Genomic DNA, 14,874 nt, shown 5'->3' with positions numbered 1-14,874 from the left:
CTGACTGGTTCCATCACTGCCTAGTATGGCAACTGCTCGGCCTCCGACCGCAAAGCACTACAGAAGGTAGTGCGTACGGCCCAGTACATCACTGGGACCAAGCTTCCTGCCATCCAGGACCCCTATGCCAGGCGGTGTCAGAGGAAGGCCCTAAAAATTGTCAAAGACTCCAGCCACCCTAGTCATAGACTGTTCTCTCTGCAAGCGGTACCAGAGTGCCAAGTCTAGGTCCAAAAGGCTTCTTAAAAGCTTCTACCCACAAGCCATAAGACTCCTAATCAGCTAACCAAAGGGCTACCCAGACCCCTTTTTTTTCAATAGGCTATCTACTTATGAAAAATATTGCTCAGACAAACGTTTCCAGAAGATACCAACCGTACAGTTAAGCTTGTTTACATTGAGCTGCACTGAGGTCCGAACGCAATCATGGTTACATTAAGAGACAGTGGAGTCGGCGTGAGACACGTAAGGATGGTATGTGCGCAGGGGTGTGCCAACATGGCCATACTCGTATTCGTAATCGTATCCGTAAGTTGACAGTTGTAACGCTCATCTTCCTCCTCTTCTGAGGAGGAGTAGTAGGAAGGATCGGAGGACCAAGATGCAGCGTGGTGAGTATTCATTTTAATAAGAATACTTAAACAACGAACAAAACAATAAACCGACAAACGAACGAAAACGTAACAGTCCCGTATGGTGAACAGGAACACAGGAACAGGAACAATCACCCACCACCCACAATGACAAAACAGGCTACCTAAATATGGCTCCCAATCAGAGACAATGACTGACACCTGCCTCTGATTGAGAACCATATCAGGCCAAACACATAGAAATAGACAAACTAGACATATAACATAGAATGCCCACTCACATCACACCCTGACCAAACAAAACATAGAAACATACAAAGCAAACTATGGTCAGGGCGTGACAACAGTTGATAGTGATATCGGATAGGATGACTCTTTTAATATGCCTAAATAGATGTTGGCAAAATACGTCCCTGCACATTCTCACTGCAAAAAAGCTGCAGATTAGGAGCCGTGTGTGGAGGGGTGCGTGTGTGTGTCTTCAATTTGCAGCGGACTGCCAAGTTTTCTGTCACTTAGTCAGAATGCGCATCAGCATTTCATATCTTTTCCCTACCCTTAATAGCTTGATAGAAAACATCCTCGCCATGAGATTTATCAAAGTAGCAGGCAGCAGCAATCTAAACAGTGGAGGCTCCTCAGAGGAGGAAGGAGAGGACCATCCTCCTCAATGAATTAAATAAGAATAGTGAAAAATTAAAAGTTAATCTTTTTAGATAAAACTATACAAAATATTTTCACGTCACCAAATAATTTATTAAAACAAACTGTTCTGCATTGAAGGTCTACAGTATTCTCAGCAGCACTCTGTCGGGTAGCACCATTGTGTAGCAGGAGGACAGCTAGCTTCTGTCCTCCTCTGGGTACATTGACTTCAATATAAAACCTAAGAGACTCATGGTTTTCACCCTCTTCCATAGACCTATACAGTAATTATGACAACTTCCGGACGTCATCCTCCAACCTACAGTAGCAGAGCTCTTGCAGCATGAACTGACATGTTGTCTACTCAATCAAAGGATCAGAGAATGAATCCAGTACTGAAAGCATAAACTATAGCTAGCTATTACTGCAGTGCATTAACGTAGTGAGTAATTGAGTCAAAGAGAGAGAAAGATAATAGTTGAATAGTTTTGAACAAATTAATTTCTTGCAAAATGAAGAGAGAGATAAAGATATTTGGTTAAACTTGTTTTACTTTCACTTATCTATTGAATGCATTTAGCTAGTTTAGCCTACTCAAACACCCAGCTCAAACAGAGAGGGATGCTATGTTAGCAAGCTAGCTATGGCTTTCCAACACTGGAACTCTTCCAATTCAAGGTAAGCTTTTGGTTTTATAAATGTATTGCCATCGAGGCCCGCCGGTGTAACTGCAAAATTGCATTGTACTGCATGATTGTAGCGGGTTTACTAACGCATTAATTCTAGTAGTTCTCGTTGACTATGACTTGACAACGATGCAGGCTGTGTGTAGCGGTCATGAAATGAAGGTTTGGCTTGGAAACGTTTTTCGCCTGGTCACAGACAGCTGATGATTTGTGCACAAGTCCACAAGTAAATGGTAAAGGTGAGAGGAGGAGAGTGCGTAGATAGTTGCGGGAAGGAATTATATATACAACGAGCAAAGGGATCATGCTGTTTTTAATGTGGCTGTTATGAAAGTGAACTGTGTTTGCGTGTGATCAGGGCTGCACCTACGTTATTGTAACATTTTATTCATAGGCTAGGTTGGAGAAACCTCATGATGGGTACAGTGAAAATTTGAGTATCAACTTGTAGCCTAAACCTATCGAAGTTACATTGAGCTGGGTGAATGGAATATGAATGACAGTCATCCAATATGCTGCCATGCTTATAAAAAAAGAGTAATCCTCCCTCATCTTAAATGGCACCAATTAAATCTAAATGATCAGACCGAAAAAAAACACGTGAGGACAACTGATAGGGTGAAATTATGAAGCAAGTGGCTGGAGACATACAGCTTCACTCTTTCCAATCAGAGCAGCAGGATCAAGTACAGCCCCCCCCCCCCCCCCCCCCCCCTTCTCTTTAAAGACAGCCAGTTTAGTTATTTTGTCACGAACTTCAAAATGAGCGGACCAAGGCGCAGCGTGCATTGAGTTCCACATCTTTTTAATACAAAGTGAAACTAGAAACAAAACAACAAAACTTACAAAGAACGTGAAGACGTAGTGCCCAAACACACTAACACAAACAATATCCCACAAACACAGGTGGGAAAATGGATACTTAAATATGATCCCCAATTAGAGGCAACGATTCCCAGCTGCCACTAATTGGGAACCTTACAAAACACCAACATAGAACATTTTAACTAGAACACCCCCTAGTCATGCCCTGACCTACTACACCATAGAGAAACAAGGGCTCTCTATGGTCAGGGCGTGACAGTATCCCCCCCAAAGGTGCGGACTCCGGCCGCAAAACCTGAAACCAAATGGGGGGTTGGGGGGGTGACTAGTGTCGGTGGCGGCTCCAGTGCAGGTTGTAGCCCCTCCCCAGACCCCGGATCCGGCCTTGGAGCTGGGCTGGACACCATGCCTGGACTGTGCATCGGTGCAGAGGAAGGCTCCTGCCCTGGAGCAGGACTGGATGCCTTGCCTGGAAGCTCTGGACCGTCGCCAGAGGTTCCGGACCGGGAACCGTCGCCGGAGGTTCCGGACCGGGAACCGTCGCCGGAAGCTCTGGCCTGGGAACCGTCGCCGGAAGCTCTGGACTGTGAATGCGCACTGGAGGCCTAGTGCGTGAAGCCGGCACAGGTACTTCCGGACTGGTGACACGCACTTCAGGGCGAGTGCGGGGAGCTGGCACAGGACGTACCGGACTGGGGAGGCGCACTGGAGACCTGGTGCGTGGAGCCGGCACAGGTTGTACCAGAATGCTAACCGGATCCTTTGGTCGAATATTGAGCAGAACACACTTGCACAACATCTCTCTCATCTCTCTCTCCTAACTTCTCCATCGCCTCCCTGACGGTCTCTGGCTCTTCAGGGCGAATGCAGGGAACCGGCACATGACATACCAGGCTGGGGAGGCGCACTGGAGATCTGATGTGTGGAGCCGGCACAGGTTTCACCAGACTGCTAACCGGATCTTCTGGTCGAATGTTGAGCAGAACACACTTGCACAACATCTCTCTCATCTCTCTCTCTCCCAACTTCTCCATTGCCTTCCTGACGGTCTCTGGCTCTTGCCTCGGCTCGACCGGCCACCCCTTGTGCCTCCCCCCCAAAAAATCTTGGGGTTGTCCTTGGGCTTTGTGTGGCCGCGAACCCTGACGTCGTCGCTGTCCTCCATTATTACCTTCCGTCTGCGGCCAAGGAAGGGTTTCGCATCCACCCATCACTTCTTCCCATGTCCAAAACTCCTTTCCCTTTTGGACACGCTGCTTGGTCCTGGTTTAGTGGGATATTCTGTCACGAACTTCAAAATGAGCGGACCAAGGCGCAGCGTGATTTGAGTTCCACATCTTTTTAATACGAAGTGAAACTAGAAACAAAACAACAAAACTTACAAAGAATGTGAAGACGTAGTGCCTAAACACAAACAATATCCCACAAACACAGGTGGGAAAAATGGCTACTTAAATATGATCCCCAATTAGAGGCAACGATTACCAGCTGCCTCTAATTGGGAACCATACAAAACACCAACATAGAAAATTTTAACTAGAACACCCCCTAGTCACGCACTGACCTACTACACCATAGAGAAACAAGGGGTCTCTATGGTCAGGGCGTGACATCTTCTGGCAAAGACAAACACTACAGTATCAATTCTCCATATTGCATACCTTCTTTGAGATTACTTCATTCCTGAAACCCCCTCTTTGTGGATACAACAAACAAGATTCTCATCGCATTCACCACAACTGTAAACGGGGCATTTTCTTGCAGCCAACCAGTAGGAACAGGATGTGTTGAGCAGATGCAAAACAGATTCCAGATCAGCTACTTCTACCCTACATGCATTTCCCCACATGGCCCCCAAGCCACAAGCTGGTCCAGAGACAGTGTCTAATTAATCATAAACCTTGAGGTTGACTTGTGCTTATGGAGATCTTTGAAGTCAGTTTTGAAAGAGATTTTGTGGACCAATCGAAAGGTGGACTAATCAAAAGGTGGAAACATTTGTTTGTAGCGAAACATTGTTGGCATTTTGTGGAAACATCATGTTGCGAAATGCAGCATGGTATTTATGCCACGCTGGTACTTCAATCAAGAGATAGTTGAGAAGCCGCTCTAACCCCACCCCCAGTCATGATGTGTCATACGCTCCCCATGCGCTTACAATATGAAATTGTCCATACATGCGCTCCTCCTTAGCACAGAACAATGCAATAGTTTTTCAACATTCAGAGCTTTTGTGTATTTATTCTGGCTAGTAGGCTAGCTGCATGGGAAATTGTTTCTAATGATGTATTTGTCAGAAGTCATTGTATTTGTCCATTTTTTCCCACAAGGCTGAAATATGTGCCCTCGCTTTGAAATGTTAGCAAGGTTTGTTTGTATTTCATCCAACTATCTGTGCTAAAAAGTGATGGCTACAGTATATGTAATTTCTTCCCCTTTTTGAGTGACCCAAAGTTCAAGCTGCTTATCTAATTGGTGAAAATGCAATGTCTGTTTATCAGACTCACTTTGACTCTATATGGTGTACCAAGAGTTGTCCCTTCGCTTACGGCCATACCAGCCTGAACGCACCATTCCTGATTGGAGAAGTGACGACAGGTGCGAGCTTTGAGCTGTGAGCGAGTGTTTGGTTGAGAGTGTTTGCTCGAGAGCTTTGTTAGTTTATTTTTGGATATCGCAATATAATATATTGGTTGTTTTCAGTTGAATAGATTGAAGTTTGGTTAGTCTTCCCCCCTTGCAGTTTTGCTGCTTGGGGGAGAGGTTTTTTTGGATTCATTTTTGTACTATGACGGACAACATGGAAAAGACAGACGGAATGGACAAGGACAACGAAAATGCGCAACGGAAGAAAAATGAAGATAAAGGAGGAATGAAATATAGCAAAGAATACACGGTGGCAATTGAGTTGGTAGGAGAAGAAAAGGTGACGACAATGGAACTACTACGAGCAATTAAGGAGGAGTGTGGAGAGGTGGTGGGATGCTGAATGAAAGGGGATAAGAAGTATGAAATTACGATGAGAAACGAAAAAGGAAAAGAACGTCTAATGGATGGATTACGGATAAAGGACACCAGGATTCTGGCGAGAGATATGAATGTGAAAGAATTGGTGGTATCTTTCATGAATCTCCCAGTATACATAGAGGATAGTGCGATACTGGGCAAGCTGAGTAGCTGGGGAGTGACGGCCGCCTCGGAGATAAGGAGGAGAGTTTGGCCAGGAACGGAGGTGGTTGACGGGACACGATTTTGCAAGGTCAAATTCACAGAAAAAGTTACATCATTGCCATATTCTACAAAAATTGAGACGCTGGAGGGAGCAGAATACTTCAGGGTAATTCATGACAGACAGGTCAGGGTTTGTCGATTGTGCATTCAACCCGGGCACATAGTTAAAGACTGCCCGGAATTTAAGTGTTTCAAGTGTGGCAATCAAGGCCACTATGCGAGAGAATGTGTCGGAGAGAAGGAAAGGAATTTTTGTGGTGGATGCAGAAAGAGAATGGCGGAGTGCAACTGTGGAGAGGTTATGGCTGAAGAGGGGAGTCAAGCACTATTCGAGGAAGAAGGTGTATTGACGCAAGAAGGAGAAGAAGATGGAGGAGAGGACGTGGTGGAAGGTGGAGAGACGGAGGAAGGAAGAAGGGAGAAGAAGGACCAGAAGATGAATGAAATTGGGAGCAGTATGGACTCAGAAATAAGAAGAGGGAGTTTTCAAGAGGAGGGGGGGAGAGGACTGGGGGGAAGCACGGGAGACTTACAGGTTTTGGGGGAAAGCACAGCACTAACAAGTACCTCGGGGGTGAAGAAATGGAGAGGGTTTTTGATTTGAGGACAATAACGGAGGCGGAGATGAGCACGGGGAGCACAACGGCGACTGTACATGAGACGGAGACGAGCACGGGGAGCACAGCGATGACGGTGCCAGAGACGGCGATGAACGCGGGGAGCACAACGACTATACCAGAAACGGAGATGAATACAGGGAGCACAACGGAGGTGGATGCCAAGAGAGTGAGTTGGCTGGATAACATGGACTTGGAGGAGATATCGGACACGGATGATGGGGAAAAGATTGAAAGAACGAGGGAAGGATACAGGAAGAGGAAAGCGGTGGGGAGAGGGGGAGAGAAAGGGTGGAAGAGGAAAGAAACTGGATAACAGGTAGAGGATAATGAAATTATATCTAATAATTTTATTATTTATTAGAATGGTCAATATAATGTCAATAAATGCAAATGGTTTGAGAACAATGGGAAAATTTAATAGAATAGTACAAATGAAGAATTCAGATATTTTATGTGTTCAAGAGACGCACTGGGATAATGTATGTGTTTTAGAAGTAAAAAAAATATGGAGGGATTTTATTTATGTAAACAATGGGAGAGGAAATTCAAGTGGGGTTGCAATTTTATTAAGGAAGGATGCAGTAGAAAATGTGAAGAAGATATATAATGATAATAATGGGAGGATTTTAATATTAGATTTTGAATACATGGGAAGAGGAAAGCGGTGGGGAGAGGGGGAGAGAAAGGGTGGAGAGGAAAGAAACTGGATAACAGGTAGAGGATAGTGAAATTATATCTAATAATTTTATTATTTATTAGAATGGTCAATATAATGTCAATAAATGCAAATGGTTTGAGAACAATGGGAAAATTTAATAGAATAGTACAAATGAAGAATTCAGATATTTTATGTATTCAAGAGACGCACTGGGATAATGTATGTGTTTTAGAAGTAAAAAAAATATGGAGGGATTTTATTTATGTAAACAATGGGAGAGGAAATTCAAGTGGGGTTGCAATTTTATTAAGGAAGGATGCAGTAGAAAATGTGAAGAAGATATATAATGATAATAATGGGAGGATTTTAATATTAGATTTTGAATACATGAAGAAGGTTTTTAGGATTATAAATATTTATGCGCCGAATAATGAGATAGAGCGAAGGAATTTATTTTTAGAATTAGAGAAATGGTGCAAGGGTAACTGTATTTTAGTAGGAGATTTTAATGTTAAAATGAATAGACTAGATATGACAAGGGGAGCTATCTTTAGAAGTGACGTATCTAGGGGGGTTTTAAGGAAGATTATGTGTGAAAACAATTTGATTGATATATGGAGGGAGGAAAATCCTGAAAAAAGGGAATGTTCTAGAAGGCAGGTGGTTTTGGGGGTTTTGAAACAAACGAGGATAGATCTGGTTTTGGTGAAAGAGGGTTTAAGGGATTTTGTAAAAGATATTAGGTATGTTTTTACAACTTTTAGTGATCATGCTGCGTTGGTATTTTCTTGTGTAGAAAAGACACCTACTAAATCTGGTGGGATGTGGTGTTTAAATAATAGCCTGCTAGAGGAGGAAAAATATATTGAAATGATATCAGAATGTATTGGGAGGGCCAAAAGACAGCAGTTAATGGAGGAGAATATGGGGTTGTGGTGGGAGGAGCTGAAAATCAAATGTAAGGAATTGACTATAAAATATGCTGTTAAGAGGAATTATTTTTTGAAAAAGAAGGAGAGGGAACTACGTCAGAAGGTTCAATATGAGCTTGAGTGTATAGAAAAGGATGAAGATCATGGGGTGGAGGATTATTTACTGGCTAAGGATGTACTTGATGAATATGAGAAGAAGAAATGTTATGCGGCGATTGTAAGGAGTAGAGTGCAATATGCGATAGAGGGGGAAAGGTGTACTTCTTTTTTCTTGAATTTAGAAAAAAGAAGGCAAGAGAAGACTTATATTACGGAGTTAATTAATGATAAGGGGGAAAAGGTTAATGATTTGGTGGGGATTCTGGATACGGTCGAGAGGTATTATGAATGCTTATTTAAAAAAGAAGAGGTTAATGATTCCTGTATGGATAAGGTGCTTGATCATGTGGATACTAAGTTAACAGAAGGGGATAAAAACATGTGTGATGAAGATATGAGTCTAACTGACATTAAGGAGGCCATATTAGCTGCTAATTGCAATAGGAGCCCGGGGTCTGATGGCCTAACTGCAGAGTTTTATAAATCTTTTGCAGATTTGTTGGCTCCAATTTTAAGAAAGCTGTATGAATATATTGAAAAGACTCAAGTGGTGCCAGATTCGCTGGCCACAGGAGTTTTAACCATATTGTATAAAAATAAAGGGAGTCGTGTAAATTTGGATAATTATCGACCGTTGACACTTTTAAATTGTGATTATAAGATCTTAGCCAAGGTCTTAGCTAATAGAGTTAAAAAAGTTATGGGAGGAGTAATAGCAGAGACACAAGTATATAGTGTACCAGGGAGGGATATTTCTGACACAGTGGGAACAATAAGGGATGTGATAAAGCATATGGGGAAGGAAGGGGGGTTTGTGATGAGTTTGGATCTAAATAAGGCTTTTGATAGAGTTGATCATTCCTTTCTACTGCGTACACTTGGGAAATTTGGTTTTGGTGAAAGAATGATAGGTTGGATTAGATTACTGAATGGATCTGCAAGGAGCAGAGCAAAATGTAATGGGATTTTAACAGATTCTTTTCCTCTGGAGAGATCTGTTAGGCAGGGATGTCCGTTATCAGCTGCTCTTTATAGTTTATCGGTAGAGCCGCTTGCAGCAATGATTAAAGCAAACAAATTAATTTGAGGTATACGGATACCGGATGGGGGGGAGAGAGTTATACAGCAATATGCGGATGATACTACATGTACTGTGCTAGATGTGGAAAGTGTGAAGAATGTAATGGAGTGCTTTGAGGTATATGGCAAGGCATCAGGGGCAAAACTTAATGTTGAAAAATCTGAAATAATGTATGTGGGGATAGATGAAAAGGTGGACTGTGGATTCCCTTTCAAAAAAGCTGAAGGTAATATAAGGACTTTAGGAGTGATTTTGGGGGTGGATGAAAAAGGGACGAGAGATGTGACATGGACTGGGGTTTTGAATAAAATAAAACATACTCTATCCTATTGGAAGGCAAGAAAACTGTTTTTGAGGGGGAAAGTGGTGGTGATTAATGCATTGGTGGCATCCAAATGTATCTATGTTTTAAGTTCGTTGGATATGCCACAATGGGTGTTAAAAGAATTCAATGGTATGGTTACAGATTTCCTATGGGAGGGGAAGGGGACTAGGATTGCAAGGGCAACTCTTATCTCGGATTTAAAGGATGGAGGGTTGAAATTGGTGGATTTGGATGTGAAGAGAAAAGCAATGAGAATAAAAACTGTGCAAAAATACTTATATGGGGAGATAGATTATGGATGGAAAAGTTTTTTTAAATATTTTTTGTACAGAAGTGGGGGTTGTGAAGAAAGTGGATTATTGATGTCATGGAAGAAGGATATGTTGGAGGATTTGCCTGAGTTCTATAAGGAGGTGTTCTTGGCATGGGGGGAATTTCTTCCTCAGATTGAGTACACATGTACACATAAGGACAACATATTTAATCAGCCTGTGTTTCTAAATCCGAAAATAGAGAGTGATGGGAAAGTGCTGTACAACAAATTGTTTATGAAGGCTGGGTTAATATTGGTAAAAGATTTTCTTTACGAGGTTATACCTGGGTTTCTAAGGGGGCAGGCAATTCTGGATACTGTGTGGGAGTTTGATGATACAGTGGAGAGTAAATTAGTATTAAAGATATATGAAAGAATAAAATTATGCATTCCGGGTGAGTGGATAAAAGTGATAAATGGGGAGGGGGTATATGAGGACTTGTATGTGCTGCCAAGTCTATATGTGGGTAAAGGATCGGGGAAACAATTATTATCAAAAGTAACACAAAAAAGATTGTACAAGTGTATGTTGAAGCCTGTGTGTGTGAGGCCTGCGGCTGAGAGGATGTGGAGAAAAATGTTTATTGATTTGGATGTTTCTTTGCTGTGGGAGAATTTGGTTTTGTTTGGGAATAAACGGAATTGTGAGAACATGGATTTTATGTTACGGCATAATCGTATATACACAAATATTGTTTTACATCAGATAAACAGGGATGTACGGCGGGAATGTGATGTGTGTATGATGAAGCCAGAGTCTTTGTTGCATTTATTTGTTGAATGTCCATGTCTGACAGATTTTTTCAATGAAGTAAAACTTTTGTTGTGGAGGCACTGGAAAAGAGAGTTTTTAGAAAGCTTTGCATGGGATAGGTTAATATTATTTGGAGCGGTGGGGAAATGTTTGGGTGTGAATGTGTACCTGTTGAATATTGTTTTGAGTTTTGTGAGGTATGCAATTTACTGTAGAAGGAATATGAAACATTTTGAAGGGAAAAAGTTGAATGTCTGGGTAATCTTTAAAGCAGGTTTAAGAAAGCAGATGGAAGTAATGTATAATGCAAAACTAGATACATTTGAAAGTATGTTTATAAAGGGGAGTACTTTAGTGTCTATGGAGGAGGGAGGAGGGGGATTTAGGGTTAACTTCTGAAATGGTGTGATGGTGTAATTATGTTTAATTTGTTGTTTTGTTTTGTTGATTTAGTTTTTTTGTTATTTGAGTTGTTGGTGTTTTTTGTTCAAATGATCAGAGGAATTAATGCTGGTGAGGAGAGGAACTGGACTGATGTCTGATGGCCCTGTGTTTTCCATGGTGGAATTACAACCCTTCTTTTACGGAGTAAATCAAAAGCACAAGAGAATGTGAGATGTTATCGATAATAAATCAATTGGTTTCATGCATTTGTCTGTGTGTGTGTCTGAATGTGATTGTATTTCGTCATATCGCATACATTTGTGATATCAGACAGGTTAATTAAGATATTAAAAAGTCATTGGTGATTTTTTCTACAGTGTTGCATGATGGGAATGTAGTGGTTCACTGATATAATCTAGTAAACAAAATAAACAACTTTTTCACCACTCTGTCTGCAAGTGCATTCCTAAACGGCATTTCACGCAGGTCGAAGTGATGTGATATTATCAGAACACAAAGTGGTTACCGTTAGACGAAAATGTTGGCACTGGAGAGTTGCCCTCCATCGATGTGTATCAGTTATACTTACCTGGCAAGGAAGCTACCGTGATCAAGAAAGCGGTTCACCCAGGGCGAGGCTCAGCCATTGCACTCTGGCTGTGCTGACCCCTGCGAATTTCCCAAATGTGGAAATCTCGATTGCATAAATTATGGTAGTGGGGGACTGCGTTCGCGCTCTCCCCTTGTCTTGTTTGATGATAAAGCTTGAGGTTGACTTGTGCTTATGGAGATCTTTGAAGTCAGTTTAGAAAGAGATATTGTGGACCAATCGAAAGGTGGACTAATCAAAAGGTGGAAACATTTGTTTGTAGCGAAACATTGTTGGCATTTTGTGGAAACATCATGTTGCGAAATGCAGCATGGTATTTATGCCACGCTGGTACTTCAATCAAGAGATAGTTGAGAAGCCGCTCTAACCCCACCCCCAGTCATGATGTGTCATACGCGCCCCATGCGCTTACAATATGAAATTGTCCATACATGCGCTCCTCCTTAGCACAGAACAATGCAATAGTTTTTCAACATTCAGAGCTTTTGTGTATTTATTCTGGCTAGTAGGCTAGCTGCATGGGAAATTGTTGCTAATGATGTATTTGTCAGAAGTCATTGTATTTGTCCATTTTTTCCCACAAGGCTGAAATATGTGCCCTCGCTTTGAAATGTTAGCAAGGTTTGTTTGTATTTCATCCAACTATCTGTGCTAAAAAGTGATGGCTACAGTATATGTAATTTCTTCCCCTTTTTGAGTGACCCAAAGTTCAAGCTGCTTATCTAATTGGTGAAAATGCAATGTCTGTTTATCAGACTCACTTTGACTTTATATGGTGTACCAAGACACGTTCCTTCGCTTACGGCCATACCAGCCTGAATACGCCATTCCTGATTGGAGAAGTGACGACAGGTGCGAGCTTTGAGCTGTGAGCGAGTGTTTGGTTGAGAGTGTTTGCTCGAGAGCTTTGTTAGTTTATTTTTTGGATATCGCAATATAATATATTGGTTGTTTTCAGTTGAATAGATTGAAGTCTGGTTAGTCTTCCCCCCTTGCAGTTTTGCTGCTTGGGGGAGAGGTTTTTTTGGATTCATTTTTGTACTATGACGGACAACATGGAAAAGACAGACGGAATGGACAAGGACAACGAAAATGCGCAACGGAAGAAAAATGAAGATAAAGGAGGAATGAAATATAGCAAAGAATACACGGTGGCAATTGAGTTGGTAGGAGAAGAAAAGGTGACGACAATGGGAGTACTACGAGCAATTAAGGAGGAGTGTGGAGAGGTGGTGGGATGCCGAATGAAAGGGGAAAAGAAGTATGAAATTACGATGAGAGACGAAAAAGGAAAAGAACGTCTAATGGATGGATTACGGATAAAGGACACCAGGATTCTGGCGAGAGATATGAATGTGAAAGAAGTGGTGGTATCTTTCATGTATCTCCCAGTATACATAGAGGATAGTGCGATACTGGGCAAGCTGAGTAGCTGGGGAGTGACGGCCGCCTCGGAGATAAGGAGGAGAGTTTGGCCAGGAACGGAGGTGGTTGACGGGACACGATTTTGCAAGGTCAAATTCACAGAAAAATTTACATCATTGCCATATTCTACAAAAATTGAGACGCTGGAGGGAGCAGAATACTTCAGGGTAATTCATGACAGACAGGTCAGAGTTTGTCGATTGTGCATTCAACCCGGGCACATAGTTAAAGACTGCCCGGAATTTAAGTGTTTCAAGTGTGGCAATAAAGGCCACTATGCGAGAGAATGTGTCGGAGAGAAGGAAAGGAATTTTTGTGGTGGATGCAGAAAGAGAATGGCGGAGTGCAACTGTGGAGAGGTTATGGCTGAAGAGGGGAGTCAAGCACTATTCGAGGAAGAAGGTGTATTGACGGAAGAAGGAGAAGAAGATGGAGGAGAGGACGTGGTGGAGAGACGGAAGAAGGGAGAAGAAGGACCAGAAGATGAATGAAATTGGGAGCAGTATGGACTCAGAGGTGGGAAGAGGGAGTTTTCGGGAGGGGAGGGGGGGGGGGGGCACGGGAGACTTACGGGTTTTGGGGGGGAGCACAGCGCTGGCGAGTGCCTCGGGGGGTGAAGAAATGGAGAGGGTTTTTGATTTGAGGACAGTGGAGGAGGCGGAGATGAGCACGGGGAGCACAACGATGACGGTGCCAGAGACGGCGATGAACACGGGGAGCACAACGACTATACCAGAAACGGAGATGAATACGGGGAGCACAACGGAGGTGGATGCCAAGAGTGTGAGTTGGCTGGATAACATGGACTTGGAGGAGATATCGGACACGGATGATGGGGAAAAGATTGAAAGAACGAGGGAAGGATACAGGAAGAGGAAAGAGGGGGAGAGAAAGGGTGGAAGAGGAAAGAAACTGGATAACAGGTAGAGGCTAATGAAAGTATATTTAATAATAACATTTTGAAGGGAAAAAGTTGAATGTCTGGGTAATCTTTAAAGCAGGTTTAAGAAAGCAGATGGGAAGTAATGTATAATGCAAAACTAGAGAAATTTGAAAGTATGTTTATAAAGGGGAGTACTTTAGTGTCTATGGAGGAGGGAGGAGGGGGATTTAGGGTTAACTTCTGAAATGGTGTGATGGTGTAATTATGTTTAATTTGTTGTTTTGTTGATTTTGTTTTTTTGTTATTTGGGTTGTTGGTGTTTTGGAAAATGTTTTTTTTGCTGATGTAAAAGGAATGAAATTAATTGAAGGATTGTTAGTATTAATGTGATTTGGTTGTAAATTACTTTGACATTTTTATAATAAAAATAAAAATAAACTAAGAATACACCCGATCTCGTCTGATCTCGGAAGCTAAGCAGGGTCGGGCCTGGTTAGTACTTGGATGGGAGACTGCCTGGGAATAACAGGTGCTGTAAGCATTTTGTCCACTAGGGTGTGCTCTTGCATTATTTAAAAATACTGAATGTGATTTCTGCATTAATATTACTCATAGCATTGGTGACAAGTTATGTTAGTTTTCCTTTTTTACTTTTACAATGAATGTTATAGAGACTTTTTAGGTTGTTTTAGAGGCTAATGATTAACTACGGCCAGTTGAATGCCAGATGAGAAAACAGGTGATGCTGCAGTTTTAAAAGCCTGCTATAGTGTCTCTTGAATATGAAAGTGAAACTGTTTCTGATAAAAC

The 14,874-nt window shown here is 42.1% G+C and overlaps 1 non-coding gene across 1 annotated transcript; it reads left to right on the top strand.

The window, feature by feature from the left end:
- The first annotated feature begins 11,727 nt into the window (after positions 1-11,727).
- LOC139556787 (U1 spliceosomal RNA) lies at positions 11,728-11,891 on the top strand. The gene has a single exon (XR_011671262.1). It is a non-coding gene; the product is annotated as a U1 spliceosomal RNA (small nuclear RNA).
- Positions 11,892-14,874: the final 2,983 nt, after the last annotated feature.

This window comes from Salvelinus alpinus, chromosome 27 (assembly GCF_045679555.1).
Source record: "Salvelinus alpinus chromosome 27, SLU_Salpinus.1, whole genome shotgun sequence".
In the NCBI taxonomy this organism is placed as follows: domain Eukaryota; kingdom Metazoa; phylum Chordata; class Actinopteri; order Salmoniformes; family Salmonidae; genus Salvelinus; species Salvelinus alpinus.
Note: the sequence above shows the minus strand (reverse complement) of the source record. Positions and strands in the feature narration are given on the sequence as shown.